Source organism: Crinia signifera, chromosome 11 (genome assembly GCF_055691185.1).
Source record: "Crinia signifera chromosome 11, ASM5569118v1, whole genome shotgun sequence".
In the NCBI taxonomy this organism is placed as follows: domain Eukaryota; kingdom Metazoa; phylum Chordata; class Amphibia; order Anura; family Myobatrachidae; genus Crinia; species Crinia signifera.
The window spans coordinates 46,616,986-46,633,924 of record NC_139227.1 but is presented as its reverse complement, the minus strand read 5'-3'; the positions used below and the strand labels follow the sequence as shown (position 1 = coordinate 46,633,924).

Here is a 16,939-nt window from a genome sequence, read left to right as displayed (position 1 = left end):
ACCACAATAAAGCAATTAACCACTCTAAAAGCATGCCGGTTGCTATGGGTTACAGTAACTATTGGTTCTTTAGTATGGTGATCCCCTTAACAGATATCCATGAGCGATACACAGATTGAACCAATTTCTACGAGGCAAAAACAACAAGAAAAGTTTAGAAACCCAAATTATTTCATCGCTTAATTTAAGTGGTACATTGTTTTCAAATATATTAAACAGGCAGCCAATGCCGCTTTCAGTTGTAAAACTCAGTAAGTTTGCCCGGTCTTGCAAGCGGGCAAATTCGCAGGTTTCGGCTCCATAGTCGCGAAACAGAGCAGTTTCCTTTCAACGCATGCATAAAACCTGGGATAAAGCCGCATGAACGGGGCAGAATGGGTTAATTAAAAAGGAAAACACAGTACCCCCTATTAATTTCTTCAGACCACTGCCACACACGCACAGCATCTCCTCAGTCGTAGTCTGATGCCAGCAACCATATAGTCCTTACACAGAAAGGAGAAGCCTCCTGGAATCCGCCAGCCCGTGTTGGCACATTCTGGATGTCCCTGGTCTGTCTGTGCTGTAACTACAGGATGTCCGAAGGAAACAGCTGGGAGGCCGCTGAAGATGACCACCCAGGACTGTTAAAGGGACTACAGTTTTATTTATTTATGGAAAACTCCATCATAGACATTAAAAAAAGTTTAATAATGAACAAAAAAAAAAACCTGCAACCACGTCTGTCTAAAGCCCCCACCAAGGTGCAGATGGTGGCGCTAGTAACTTATTGCCATGCATTGCTAGATCCATCTCCCAGGGCAGTCTCACCCATAAATGTTATCTAGTAACTTGCCTTTGCGGCTTCTTGCATATTCCAGCGAGGTACGATTCAGTTCATCGTGGCACATGCAGAAAGGGCGGAGTGAGACGCTATTAGTGCGCAGTAAGGGTCCTATTGTGCTGCTGTTAAAACCTTTACACAGAAAACAATATGGTTTCCATGTAATGACATTAAACAATGGCATAACTGGCTTGTTATCATGGGTTATTGTGCTGTGCGAATTAAACGCTGGAACAAAGTAGAAAGGACTGAGGCTAATCGTATTAAAGAGATTCCTGGCATGGAAAATGAATATTTGGGGAATGACAACATGAACAAACATCAGAGGTAGTGGAGGCAGCGTTGCAGCAGCCCCATCGCACGTTTCTCTCAGAATTGCCTTTAAAAGGAGATTACCCTAAAGCTCAAAGTGGCTTCATGGAGGGAAACCGGTTCGGAGAGCAAGAACCTACAGACCGGGGGCAGGGAGAAAACTGGGGGGGTACTAATCTCATGTAAAGCAATGCTCGGCTGCTGAGGGTTAGGGTTTATTACCACTACAAATGTTTATGTAAAATAACTGGACGCCTTGCCAGCATAACTCAATAGAAGTTTATTGGAAGACATCACTTTCAACAGCATTCCCCATTAACATTACCACAGAGAAGTAACTATTGCATCCAAGTCACGGCAGATTTACGGCCAACTTAAAAATACTTCCTAAGGGGGAGGAGCAGCTGCTCACTTTCGGGGTGTGGCTGTGCACTTATTATGCAGTAAGGGGGTGGGGCCTAATGATGCTGGTAATCGCAGAGTGGTCAATAGGGCAAGTCTATAAAAATAGCATCGCCAAGCTCCTCCCTCATCATTTCCTTAGGACACAGGGAAGGATGAGATCGGTAGTCCTTGGGACTCTCCAAAAATTTGTGAGTCCCCCACATTGAGTAAGCCGGCAATTAGAACTTAAACCAATGGTTTACTTGCAGCCCATATCTCACATATTTTGGTTATTGTAATTGGCAACCCCTGGATAACTAGTTATTGTAGAACTACAAGACTTATTAAGCTCTATGGCGGCAGCCCTCACCAGCACACTGGATTACCCGGAGGTACACTGGCTATTCCATTAATGGCACATTCTATTCTACCAACAATAATCAAAATCAATCACATGATCGGAAGCAGAGCGCTGCTTTGGCGACACTGCACGGGTGCCCAGCGTAAGAACAATGGTAATCATTTCTATGGAAAGATCAGTGTGGAAGACCATAAAATGGAATCATCCTGTACCCATGGTGACAGGTGAACATGCGTGAATATCAATCTGTCCAGTGATCACATAAATCTTTCATTTCCCCCAGACACATATGTAAACAGCAGGGGGAAAACCCAGAGTCAGGCGGAGGAACTACGGAAAGACAAGTCCTGTTCATATTTACTTTCTCCGTTAACACCAGAAGCCAAACTTAGCTTTGTTTAAGGGTCCGATTTAAGCGATCGCTTGTAATGTAAACAAGCGGCCGGTCAATCTCGGTGGCATTTCCTTTAATAGAGCCGGCTGAGATATACAAAGCTCCTGAAAATTAAAGTGGGATCTTTCCAGGCCTCCGGCATTGCAGACTTTATGTAATGAAGAGAATGGGAGAACAGATATTTACAATGGATACAAACACAGCGCATCAGAAAGAAGTTGGGAACAAGACTACCAATGAATCTGTCACACGCACCTAAGGGAGTAAAACTCAGACCTAAATCGCATGGCTTGGAATTCATAGGCTGGGCGATTGATAGACTGCACATGCACATGCACGAGAGTGCCTGCAAAAAAATCCTGCTACAATTTTAATCACTTGTCCGTACGCAAGTTGATTGACAGGAAGCCGGCTTGTGCAGGGCGGGATTTCACTATGACTGGGCACCATACACCTTATTGTAGTCTGCTATTTAGCAGAGCAGCGATCAGGTCTGAATAACCTCCGAAAATATAGGTCAGCCATCTTATACGGTGCCGTAATGCTATTTTATTTTGCCCCCCTGGGTCGCCAAAAAGATACACGGATATAACCGGTTTGCCATAACACAAAGGTTGACCGCAATTGACAGGCATAACAGAGTAGATAAGGGCACACGTGAGCAAATTCACATAGAACCGGCCTAGTTCATCCATTGCGCAGACAACTTGCTCATCTAGTGTATGGGACATTCGTTTTTACATCAAACTCCTTCCAAAGGCACCTAACCCCTACTGTCCGACCCACTGGTGCTACTGTCCTTACTCACCATGTACTTGTTCTACATAACTAAGTCGTCGTTTTATGTTAGGCGCTGCGGAACCCTTGTGGGGAAATATAAATAGACATTAATATGTATATAATTATCCTTAGTATTTCGTTTCTAGACCAGGTAATAAAAGACTGCTCCGATAGGAGGCCACCTCTGTTACATACTCGGGTTAGGACTGACTCCGTCTGTCTTCTGATGGGACGTCAGATCTCCCGAATATATTTGGGAACTGTGGAGTCACAAGTCTTTGTAGACGCTGAGAAAACCTGCATTTCACAACTGTCATGGGGCCTGTGAAGGTGGCATGTGTCGGGGGGGGGTCACATATGTCAGACACCAGCGCGCCTATTATTTTTAGAGCTCAGGACTGTAGAAATCAAGGTTCTAGATAACTGGACATCTGTTACCCAGCAACTGTGTCCCTCCTGAGGATCTGGTTGGGGTGACGACAGGGGGCAGAAGTGTTCTTGTTTTCTCCGGTGACTCCGGTTTAGTGGAGAAAAGGTGGCAGGAGTTTCTGAGTGTTTGCCTTTCAGCAGATACGTCTCATTGCTCCAGCGTATCAGGGCCAACAGGAAATGTCTGCATACTTAACAGAGTCGCTGCCAGTCAGGGGAACAATGAGAACGGAGAAGTCAAAATACATGGAAAACCCCACAAGTCACACGCAGCTGCAGTAGGCGGCTATCTTGTGGTCGTCCACAATCAGCCCTCGCTCTGCCTGTTTTAGAGCAATGAATCGGGGCGGTGGACCACGATGGTTCATTGTACCGCTGTAAAGGAGTGAATGATTTGTACATGAGCCTATAAAAACAATCCTTGGACAAATAAGACCACTGTGTACATGAAGGCAACAAAGCCAGGAGGTCTGCCACAGATCATATATAAATAGTGGAGTGGAGGGGCGAGGTGTATGGAGATGGGAGTTCTATTATTCATGTCCCAACAGTCAGAATTCTAGAATGTTTTGAAAACACTAGCCGGCCAGTGTTTTCAAAATCAGCAACACTTCCCACTCTGCTGCTCAGTGAATAGCGCTATTCACTCAGTTCATATCCGCCGGACCCGCTGACCAGAGCTGCAGGGAGTCAGAACCCCGCTGCCAGCCCCACGTCGCTTCCCGCCACCCAACCAGCTGGCTCTCCCCCCCCCCCCCCGTGTCGGAGGTCCCAGGACAGGACCGTGCATCGGACCTGAGGGGACATCAAACCGAGCCGATTTGGGCTGATTTCACGGCCCAATTGGTCGCAATCGGCTGAAATCGGCTTGGTGTATGGGCACCTTAACAAACAAGCCAACCAAACTGCTGCATACCTGAAAGCGGCAACCGAAGAGGTAGGCGACTGAAGCGCTACAGGCAGCCCTCGGTGCTATGTGGGAACACTTCTGGCACAAGAAGGACCAGTCGGTATGAGTACAACACCAACCAGAGGACTATGGGCACAGGAAGCCGAAATAGAACACATAGGGTTCTCTCAGGATTGCGAATGCGAAAAGGATTTGTCGTCTTCCGAAAATATATTCTCACACTAAAAAACAGCTGGCTAACACCCAGCCCCCCCCCCAACACCATATGAAAACACAAGGATTAGCGTAGTGAAAAGGAATTGTTTCCCAGAAGATATTTAAACAGTGCCAGCAGACGAGGGCTGGACAGACAGCGGCCTCTTGTAAACAGCTGCGATTCTACTGAAGGCTATATCAGACTGCAATGACTGGCGGAACTCCGTCCTGACCTCGATACTGTGCCACAAGTGCTTTATACGCCAGACTTGTCCATGGATTCTGGGAATAGACTGACTGTAGGGGAACAACTAACATCTTCCATTGTTAAAGCATTATTACAGCATTTCTTTACAATAAACTAAACCTCACATTTATATTTGACAGGTCCAAAGATGGCACCTAAATCTTTCCAAGGAAGAAATTTCAGCACAATACAAAGTTACAAAGTGCACGGAGCCCATGAAACACGGACCAACAAAATTTGGATGAAGAAGCAGCAATGTCAAAAAATCATCCTGGTCCTTATGGCCTGAGCAAAGAGATCATGGTCTTATTGGGCGCGATAAGGCAGTTCAGGTCCTCGGTCAGGCACCGGGGTCACAGCTGGCTAGCTGGGCCCTATTACTATGATTAGAAGGTAGTCAGGCTAACGCTCCAAAACATGCGTCGGTCCAGCAGATCACCTGACTGACTCTTAACCCTCTCAAGTCCAACGTCTAGTCAGGCTCAACAGCCCTAGCACTAGGAGCAGATCTAACGATGAGCCACTTTAAAATAAGAATATTAACATAGTTCAACCTTCAATGAAAACCATTTTTTTATTAAAAAGTAATAAAAATGACAATTCATTTAAACCAGACTGTTTGAATTGCAAAAGGTTAATCCTGTTGTGCCCGGGGAAGCTCCAGGCACCGCAATTTTGGCGGCGCTAGGCTTCCCCGGCAGCTCACGGACTTCGGCAGGGCCAGGTCCGCCCCCTTGTACGACGGAGGAAGCCCGGGCACGGCCGCTTTGGTGACGCGGCGGCCCAGGCACGCCTCCTTTGATGACGCAGCGGCCCGGGCGCGCCTCCTTTGATGACGCAGCAGCCGGGGCACGCCTCCTTTGATGACGCGGCAGCCCGGGGCACGCCTCCTTTGATGACGCGGCAGCCCGGGCACGCCTCCTTTGATGACGCAGCAGCCCGGGCACGCCTCCTTTGATGACGCGGCGGCCCGGACACGCCTACAACGATGACGTCGGCGGGCCCGGTCCGCCCCCATCCCATACAGCGGCGCCCTGCCCCCAAAAATTCCTAGGAGGAATACTATATTTATTTACAGTTGCTTATATAGCGCAGCAGATTCCGTTGCGCTTTACAATAGTAGACAGTGATAGAACAAACTGGGTAACAACAGACAGACTTGGAGGTAGGAGGGCCCTGCTGCAAACTTACAATCTATAGGGATATAGGAGGGAAACACAAGGACAGGCATCAGTAATAGCATAGCAGTCCCACCAAGTTACAAGTCCAGAAGGGAAGCTATATAATACATAAGTGCCTCAGAGGGTTATGTGTGTAGAACTTAAATATGATAGGCTTGCCTGAAGAGGTGAGTTTTCAGGGGGTGAATTTTCAGGGAACGCTTGAAAGTTTGGAGGCTAGCGGAGATTCTTATTGTGTGTGGAAGGGCATTCCATAGGATGGGAGCAGCCCGATGAAAGTCCTGTAATAGTGAATGGGAGCTAGTGATCCATTCAGAAGAGAGATGCAAATCTTGTGCAGACGGAGTGGTCGAGATGGGAGATTCTTTGTGATAAGTAAAAGAGATTATATGCTGGTGCAGTATGGTTAATAGCTTTTTATATTGAATACGGTAAGATACAGGTAACCAATGTAGGGACTGGCAGAGCGGATCAGCAGACGATGAGTGTCTTGCAAGGATGATCAGCCTAGCAGCAGCATTTAAAATGGATTGCAGTGGTGAGAGTCTGCTCTTGGGAAGACCAGTTAGGAGACTATTGCAATAATCAATGCGGGATATCATAAATGCATGGATACGAGATTTAGTAGTGTCTTGTGAGAGATACTGTCCTATTTTGGATATGTTTTCCATCATTTTAGGAGATCAAGCATGATATAACAATAGAATACTGCCCTTTATTTCCCCAAAATAATAAAAAAAATTGTGGTTTCATCACGCCCAATCTCCTGTTTACTCAGGTTTGCATTAACTCTTTATCGTGCAACAAACATTAACATCACACCTGGCGTATTTTTATCTAAAATGTACACAATTGCACCATCAGACGCAATGGAGGAAATACAATAAAACCTGATGCTGTATACATCTGGAAAGAAGTGCACGGAGCTATTCATTTGCCCGTAATGTAAACCTAGGACTAGAGGGAATCCAACTATACTAGTTGCACAATATAAGGTGTGGGCTTACCAAGTGCACGGGTTGGGATCGTTTGGTCTGCAGTATGTCGGTCGACAAGCATTAGGTCGACATGGGATTTTTCACCCGAATGTCGACACAGTTTAAAGTGCACCGCATTCCCTCGCCATGCATCGTGCACGGTGACTCGCTTCGCTCGGCACACTATTGGATGGTAGGGCATGAAATACCGTATGTCGGTACATGTCAGCTAAAAAAACAGTGAAAAACCCCATGTCGACCTTTTGACTGTCGACCTAGACCCATGTCGACCAACATAATGTAGACCAAATGACCATATCCCAAGTGCACTACCAGGATCGCACGTGACTAACAGCGCAGTACATTGCATGTGCCAACTTAAGGGCCAGATGAGAGGTGCACAACTAAACAACTCCGGACAATTAGTCCGACTCTCGAAGCTATTCATTAACACATTCAATTGCATTTCCTCCTTATCCCGGTAACTCTATAAATGTATATTCAAGTACGGACAACCCTATTTAACATTTATATGTGTTGAAGAAATAAGTATCATTTTCTTGCTAGGGGTGTGTGGTCAAAATCCCGGCAGTTGGTATCCCAGCATTCAGAATCATCTCGGAGGTAAGTACAGGGGTTGGAGGTCAAGGTTAGGCACTAGCGAGAGGGTTAGACTGCGGGAGGGGGAAGTTTCGGTTAGGGTGAAATTAATTGCCGGAATGTGTTGGGATTCTGTCCACTGGGATCCCGCTGTCGGTCATCTGACTTTTGGGATCCCAACTTTTTTGTTCCAAACTTCTCACTGGCCTTGGCAAACAGTTACTATGGAGTCTATTTACCAAGTCCTGGAGAGAGAAAGTGCATGGAAATAAAGTACCATCCAATTAGCTCCTAACTGTCTCATCAAAAACGGCATTTGAAAAAGGACAGTTAAGCTGGAAGGAAAATAGATATTTTAAACGATGTTGCTGATAAAAACCATATAGTCACAATAAATTCTTAAAATAGTCTAGACTCTGGTGTACCCGCTAATTCGTGAGAGGCTTCCCCATCACCTGTACATGTAGCTCAACTGAGGGAGGTCCCTAGCAATACCATGCTGCCAAATGCAGGTACCTCACAATGGCGCGACGGTTACAATGTTGCGCTAGGTATACACCGTCTAGTGTGTAGCCAGAATTAGGATTTGGTTAGTTGGTACTCTGCGTCGACCTTATCTCTGTTTTAGAATTAGTAAATAGCTGCCTTTGTCCCAAGTACCAGATAAGTACAATGTGTGCTGGATCTGCACTCAGGCGACGCACGCTGGATTATTTACAGGTATTATGGTACTTATATGTTAGTTGGGCGCCCACTAAGCTATTTGCTTTGTTTTACGCGTCGCCTCGCTGCGCTCGACACACTATATAAAATCAACTCCATGCCGACATGGATAGTGGGGGTATGAGCGTAGTAACTATAGTGGGCCCAACTAACATAGAAGTACCGGAATTATAATTATTTAATAAACACACCAAAGCAAACAAAAGGTTTTAAAATGTTAAAAACCATAATGCTTGGCCAAATAAGTATTTTAATTACGCATCCCGACACTGCCAGAAACCATTCCCAGACTGGGACCAACACAGATCAATACACCGGCTGGTAAACGACCCGCTCTCCCAGCAGGAATGCGATTTCCCTTTTAACAACTTTTAAAAATGGCTAAAATGTCTGTCATGAATGCCGATGCGGGTTTACTCCTCGTTTGGGGTCAGATCAGTCTGCAGCGGTTAACTTGATGAAGACGGCCACAGATTGAACAAATTAGCACATATTTCCTCCAACCAGTCAGGGGATTACCGACAGCCCCAGCAGATGTTTACTATTCCCCTATCCAAACTGGTTCCCACAAGAATGTGCCATTCTCAAAAACACAACATTGTCCTCATTAGCGGCTTGTAGGGATCTGCAGGGGGCGTACGCTCAGCCCCTCATTCACCAGCAAGAGATGGACTGCTTTGTCTCATTATGAAGGCTGCGATTGAGGTTTCATCTGAACCCAGCGATTGCAGAATTCTATAGGGAAGCAAATTTTCGCGTGGTATCTCCGGTATGAAAGAAAAACAAACTTTGCAAAATGTATCAACAAGCCATGATCCAATATATACGCAGCACTGCGTTGGTGCGTTAGTGAAATTACAGCACAAGATGTAAAGCCCCCCTCAAAAAAACAAAACTTGGTTCTAATTTCTGTCCTGGATTACAATTATGAGCCCAAGTCACCCCAACAAAATGGACATGATGTGGCATTCTGCAGCTGGCGAGATTCCGGTATTGACATCTCCACTGAGGTCAGGATTCCGTCGCGGGGCTTGTGACCGCCGGACGCAATCCCGCCACCTGTATTTTAACCGACAGCATTGTGACCTCAACCCTTTCAAAGCCAGTTAGGGAAATACTCCAGCTCGCCTGGCACGCCATGGCTGTATTAAGGCAACCAATGGTAGAACAGCAGAAGGTGACAATCTGTTTTACTACCGCATTGGGATTGCACACCAGCCACAGCAACAGAGCAGCCAGGGAGGAGTCAGCCGCTCCTGAACGAAGGGAACACCAGGGGGGCACACCGCTAGTTGCAGACATAGCGGCCTTCTCTTTAAGATATGAAGATTGCCCGACTCTCTGCCTTAATAAAACATTAAACAGGATGTTCATTGAGAATGTGGAAGAAGGAATATATAAAGTAATCTGCCTACGGTCACACATATTTCACATATTTGATACCGCTCAGCAACCCTTTAAAGGGCTAATATGTAAGGTGGGTGTAAGGGGGGGGGGGGGGGGGTGACTAAGAGCGGATAACCCAAACAAAAAGCTGCTGTCCCTCCACCGCAGCAGATAACACAATACACAGCTTTGCTCAGTGCTGGAGGTGAGTGAAACAGGAGACACATTGGGCCTAATTCAGACTGGATTGCTACTGAGTGAATGTGCTATGGCCAGCAATCAGGTAGTCGCCGCCCACTTTAGGGAAATCCAGCATTGTGAATTAATGTGCACGCTCTGCAAATAGGAGGTGTACAGCTAGCTAAGGCTTCACAGCAGAGCGAAAATGTTCAAATCCCATCGCAAGCCGCTTACCATCTGATGATTTTTCCACTGGTCACCAGCGTAGCCCTGGACTTACTCAGTGGCTGCGATTTATACAGGCACTGACGTCACACACCCTCCTCTAACACGCTCAGGTACACTTGCATTTTCCCTGGCACTTCTGCGGTTTTCTTAGCATTCCCAGCTGAACATCCGGTTACCATCACCAGACACCTACTTCCTGGCAAGTGAGTTCCTATACGCATACACAGTACATCGATAACTGGCCCCTGTGTGAATTTGCACAGCAACCTTCGCGATACTTTATTAGTGGGATCCAGTGACTGTCTGACCATTTGTTGTCCGGTTTGATGTACACACTGCTCAACAGGCACCAAACTGCTTGCGACATCTCTAGGTTTGATGGGTCGCAAGGCGCCCACCATCCTCAGGTGGTGTGCAGAATTGCCTGAAAAGTTACGCAGTCGTGGCAGAGCTCCCATTAGTTTAACGAGTGTTTGCAGAACTCCGAAGCACTGACAAAACATCTGAATATCTCCCCACTGGGCGCCCATTATAAAACATAGATACAGGTTAAAAAATATATATATGAAATTCCTTACAAAGAACCCGCAACCCAAAGCAGGGCAGCACATTACTTCCATACTATATTAGCGTTCACTCTAGGGCTAAACGCTGGAAATATGCAACCGGTGAATTATGTTATTTATGTCAGCCTGCAAACGGGACATGGTCTTAAGACACGCCCCCAATTCAGTACTCTTGGAGGAGTGTCGAGCACCTTTGGGGAAGTTGGGCTTCCCCCAAGCTTTCCCAGTACTGTGAATAGATGCCAAGCCTATGCGCACAGCATCTTTACACCGCCGTTGAGTGTTGTCCCGCAGTTTTTGCCCCTGCGGCCCACATGTAGGTACAGCAGAGGGTAGGCTGTTTCAGTGGGCACAACCATAAAGGCAGTATTTATTTTAGCATTCTAAAATTGGCCAGGGCGCAGTATCCCAATGAAATCAAATGATTGTATGTTAAATACACTCTTGGCTTACAAGAGGCACTAAAACTGGGTACACACTGGACAACCTCCTTCATGATTTTACTCATTCAGACAAAACCACAATGTTGTCCAGTGTGTACTCATGGTCACTGACTATGCGCTTTCGCGCATGTTGTTAGCGATAGCCTCCGATGTCTGTATAAGGAAGACGACAGAGGATATCATGAGCAAGAGCCATGCAGCATGGTCCCCACATCCACCCCCCCTCCTGTCGCTCGGCACGCCCAGTATCGGCAAGCACACAGGTCGTCCAGCGTGTACCCAGCGAAGGTGTAAAATTCTGGGTGATTTCCATGTGCTTCCAACTCACTGCGGCTTCCTCTTTAATGCTGCAGCCATATCACCATAAGGAAAGACGCGAGACGGCGGAAGACTTTACTTACGTAAATAACAACATCCAAATTTCTCTTCCAAGCAACACAAAAAAGGAATATACCGGGTGCAACAGTCAACACCATTAAACTATTTGAATGAGCAAATAAACCATTGAGGAGAAAGCCAATCGATTTTAAAAAAGAATTTAAGCTATTTTTACATTTAAAAAAAATTAAAAGAAAGTTTTGCTATTAAAACAGAACATAGTTTTGCTTGAATAGCATCACAGCTCCTGCAGTATTACACTCACAGCCGATCAGCAAATACCCCACCGGCTTCAAAGACAGATGACTACCACCCCAGTCATTCAAAAAGACTCATTTATGTTTTTGACATTTCTGTGGCCAGTATTTTTATTCCAATTTTTATATATATATATTTTTTCCAATATAAAACCGCAGATGGATTTCACTATTAGATGATTAATCGGGCCGCAGACAAGACAGTCACTTAAGGATGATGGTAACGTAGGAAATTAGCATCTTCCTGCCTTTGTATAAGGGAAGGGTCACTGCTAAACACAAAGCAAAGTGCTCCAGACAAGGGCATTTCCAATCATAGGCTGACAGGGTCATTATACATCTAATAAATCCTTCTGATTAACCTCTTCACCACCACACTGGTGATTGTAACCTATCCTTTTGCAGGCGAGAGTGAGTTAAGATACCATAGCTGAGATTGCAGGCTGTCACTTCACTGGTGGATCACATGAGTCTCTGATGTCACTGGATCCTAGCAGAGTGGCAGGCTGCGTTCTCTGGTGCATTGTACCAGCCAGCGCTATCACAGGTTAAACCTAAATAGTTTGTGACAGGAGTTATAAGTATCTGCGGATCTGCAAGCAGCACAGTCCAGCACAATTTCTCCACCTGCAGTTACTCACCAATCCTGTGCTGCCGAATGAAACTTTATTGGTGCCCAGCGTAACAAGCAGAACAGTCACCTGTGCAGACGTCACAGGCCACAACTCTCCCAACTCAATACTTAGGGGAGAGTCTAAATTACCTACATCAGAAACCTGTGGCTGTATTGCATCTAGCACTCTGTGATGGATGATTAAAGCAATCTATTAGCTGTATTCTCCATCTACAACCGCAGCATTGGTCTCCACAGAGTCTCAACGCCTGCCGACACAAACGGCATATGATTCATTTTTCCGTGACAGATCCATGTTCAAATATTAGGAGAAAACCAGCACCACGAACACACAGGAGAGCGGCTTCCAAGTTATTCAGTCAATTTAATTTGCTTACAGTTAAAATATAGTCCCTATATAATACCCATTGTATTTTGTCAAGCTTACCGTTAACCCTATAGCCATGAGGCACAGGCGGATACTGTACCTAACATACAAGGACACAATAGATGGGAATACCTGATGTGATGGAAGTGTGAGGGTATAAGCGGGATACACTGTGTATGCAAACTGTCCCTTATACGTAGAAAATATTCAGATTGTGAATACGGTTACACATCTGCATTACCGAAGTACAACTAAACACATTTCTAAAGTTGGAACGGCTAAATACGGTTACATTTATTAGTTCCATAATTAGCACCGCAAATTCTTTTCACAGCTCTCTAAATAAACACATCAAGACAGATGACATACTATTGGTAATGAGATTTACCGAGCGTACACCTACACTGAGCCCTGACGTAACTAGCCAGGATTCTCCAAACTGCAAATATTCTGTGCACGGGGGCCGTATTCAGAGACGGACATGAATACATTGGAAGCCGCGATCCAGTACACAGCAGATGTGCGACAATATGTTGGTGCCTGGAAACAGATCAAGATGCCCACAACGTACACTGGCTGCGGTATTGAGATGTGGGTACCGTGTATGTGGTGGCAATGGTAGGATGAGGAACGATGATAAAGGCAGCAACATCCCGTGTTTTTGCCACCACTATTCACTTTGCAAATAAATCCTTAAATGCAAGCGACATTACTACGATACCTTGACATGTGCGCATGCCGACAAATGTATGAGCAGATTGCCGATAACCACTCAACTGCAAAAACGTGGGCACAGCACACAACAGCTAAACAGGCCGGATGGTCGGCCAATCAGGCACGTGGCATATTGGAAGTAGCATCAACCTTCGCTGTACCACATTTGGTGGAAATATGACAGAGCAGATCTACACAGAAAGTAAACAGGATAAGTATATATATTGTACGGTGCTTCGCCACTGCTTAAGCTGGACCGATGGCCTGCGATAACGTAATGCCCCTGCACTTAAGATGACAATACACTGGGGCTAAAGACAGCTCAGCCTGAGCAATGCTGCTATGAGAGCATGCAGTTAGCGATAACTTGCACACAAGTGTGATCTGACCACGGGGGCTCAACACTACAGTTTCGCTCGCAACACTAGTTTAAGCAACAATTTGCACAACTCTGTCGATCGAATGCTAAATAGAGCAATTGAAAAGCTAGGTAAGCAGGTCTCCAGCTGCCATGAGCCTGGATTACAGCATGTGTTTATCGGATGGCATGGGCTAGGAAGTTTAGTGCTGATCCCTGACCCACAGGGTATCGACAACCTGCTTGCACAGTGTCTGGCTCACTAGAAGGCATGCAAGGGGTTTGGTAATTCTTGGAAAAGGACATTGCAACTTCCATAAGGCCCAACTTAGTAGGCCCCTTAAGGTATACATCTGCCAGATAGGTGTTGACATGCATTCTCTGTATAAGTAGTATAGCAGCTACCCCTCTCTAGCGGCATCTACTGTGGCTTTGAGCACACTGGTATCGTTTATCTCTCAATTCCATGTGACCATCTCAATTGCTTCCTTTATTTTGTGAGATGAGACTCTTTGCTCTCCCCTCCCCCCTCAAAAATATGCAAGTAGCGATGTCATTTTTAAATACCACCCATTCCTTAAATAACCCGAGTCTTCCTACATAAGCAGTGGAGCCCCCACCCACTCGCTCTAAGTAACCCGACAGAGCAGATCACCTAAATAAACCAGAGCAGAATCCTCACTCTAAATAAACCGAATGTTCCCGCTGTGTCCCAAAATAAGTCCCATATTATAGTTATGCAGATGCAAAGCCCCACATACATTACCAGATGCATACAAACCTGCACCAATATACAAACTTCCTCATTCCATTGTCACATAGGAACCATTACACCTTTACCTGTCGGAGAGGAGGACCTTGGCCAGCCCCCTGACTGTAATGTGTAATATACACAGTATCACTAACCCTTTCCCATCTATGTCAGCTACAGCCCCAATGCTGAGCGCCCTCCCATAGCATCACATTCCAATACAGTGATAACCCAGTGTACCGCCCCATACAATTGCACCCTAATCCTGAGACCCCACCGCATCGCCCCCGCTTGTTGTAACCAATCCCAATTGCCCGTTATGCAGAAAACACTACAAATGCAGATCTAACCGTAAGTGCCCCTCCACACCTCGGCATAGCCCCTCACACAAACACAACTCCCTGTGCACACTTCTCACACTAGCATTGCACCATATGCCCTCTTTACACAGCGGCGAGACCACTCCTGCCCATCCCGGCACACATCGGCGAGACTACCCGTGCCTACAGTGGCAAGATCACCCGTGCCAACCCCTGCGCACAATGGAGCACCACCACCCATGCCCATAGCAGTAACACCACCCCTGTGAATACCAACAGGGCTCTCCCTGCCCCCTCTGAACACCGACAGCTGCCCCCTAACCCCTACTCACAGATGACCTCCTCTCTGCCCCCCTGGCACACCAATAGCTGCCCCCCATCACATTGACAGCTGCACCCCCTGCCCCCTCTTCACACCTACAGCTGCCCCCCCATCACACCGACAGCTGCCCCCCCCCCATCACACCGACAGCTGCCCCCCCCCATCACACCGACAGCTGCCCCCCCCCCCATCACACCGACAGCTGCCCCCCCATCACACCGACAGCTGCCCCCCCCCATATCACACCGACAGCTGCCCCCCCATATCACACCGACAGCTGCCCCCCCATATCACACCGACAGCTGCCCCCCCATATCACACCGACAGCTGCCCCCCCATATCACACCGACAGCTGCCCCCCCCTCACACCGACAGCTGCCCCCCCCATCACACCGACAGCTGCCCCCCCCCCATCACACCGACAGCTGCCCCCCCCCCATCACACCGACATCTGCCCCCCCATCACACCGACAGCTGCCCCCCCCATCACACCGACAGCTGCCCCCCCCATCACACCGACAGCTGCCCCCCCCATCACACCGACAGCTGCCCCCCCCATCACACCGACAGCTGCCCCCCCCATCACACCGACAGCTGCCCCCCCATCACACCGACAGCTGCCCCCCCATCACACCGACAGCTGCCCCCCCATCACACCGACAGCTGCCCTCCTCCATCACACCGAAAGCTGCCCCCCCCCATTACACCGAAAGCTGCCCCCCCCATCACACCGAAAGCTGCCCCCCCCATCACACCGAAAGCTGCCCCCCCCATCACACCGAAAGCTGCCCCCCCATCACACCGACAGCTGCCCCATCACACCGACAGCTGCCCCCCCCATCACACCGACAGCTGCCCCCCCCCCCATCACACCGACAGCTGCACCCCCCTCCCCCCATCACACCGACAGCTGCACCCCCTGCCCCCTCTTCACACCGAGAGCTACCCCCCCATCACACGGACAGCTGCCCTTCTGCACCCAGGGACTCCAATAGCTGCTCCCCCCTTTACACCGAAAGCTGCCCTCTCCTCACACCGAAAGCTGCTCTCCTTCCTCATACAGATACCCCCGCACACCGACAACAGCCTCCTGCCCCCCGCCCGTACCCTGCAGTCAGTGAGCAGATCCCCGCATGCCCAACGTCTCCCGCACACGACGCCCCGTGAGCACCTCCGTGCCACAAGCAGCAGAGAACCAGGGCCCCGTACTCACTGTGTCTCGTCTCGGTCACCGTCCACCGGGGCCGCTCCGGCCAGCCCAATCACCGACGCCCCGCCCGCCGGAAGTGACGTCACCGCCGCGCTCCCCCCTCACGATATGCCCGGATAGTGGTACGGAGCGGGGCCAAGCTCATAGCGTTCTCCCGCTGTCCCCGATGTGCAGGGCCGGTCCCGGCGTCACCAGCAGCAGCAGCAGCAGCAACAGTGGCGGAGTCTCCTCTCACTGCGACGTGCGCGCTCCTGTGGCCCGGAACCGCGCTCCCGACACACGGTGGTGGAGGGAAGGAGGGAGGTCGTGCTGCTCTGCGCATGCGCGACGCTTCACATCCTCGTCCTCCTGTCCTTACTGCGCTACAGCTCGAGTCCCTACGGCTGCTCCCTACGACGTTTCTGTCACCTCATGGTCGGTCTAGGGTGGCCTGTGGCAGGCTATGCTGGTGTTTGTAGTCCCACGGGCCAGGGCGGATATGCTATAAACGGTTGGAAGGGTCTATGTCG

General features: G+C 48.2%; 1 protein-coding gene across 1 annotated transcript in view; it reads right to left on the bottom strand.

The window, feature by feature from the left end:
* The window catches only part of GARRE1 (granule associated Rac and RHOG effector 1), a 63,478-nt gene extending 46,772 nt beyond the window's left edge, over window positions 1–16,706 (bottom strand). Inside the window, exon 1 of the mRNA XM_083164129.1 lies at window positions 16,434–16,706. The gene's annotated coding sequence lies outside the window, so the exon portion shown is untranslated. The remainder of the gene's footprint in view (window positions 1–16,433) is intronic.
* Between the last annotated feature and the right edge of the window lie 233 nt (window positions 16,707–16,939).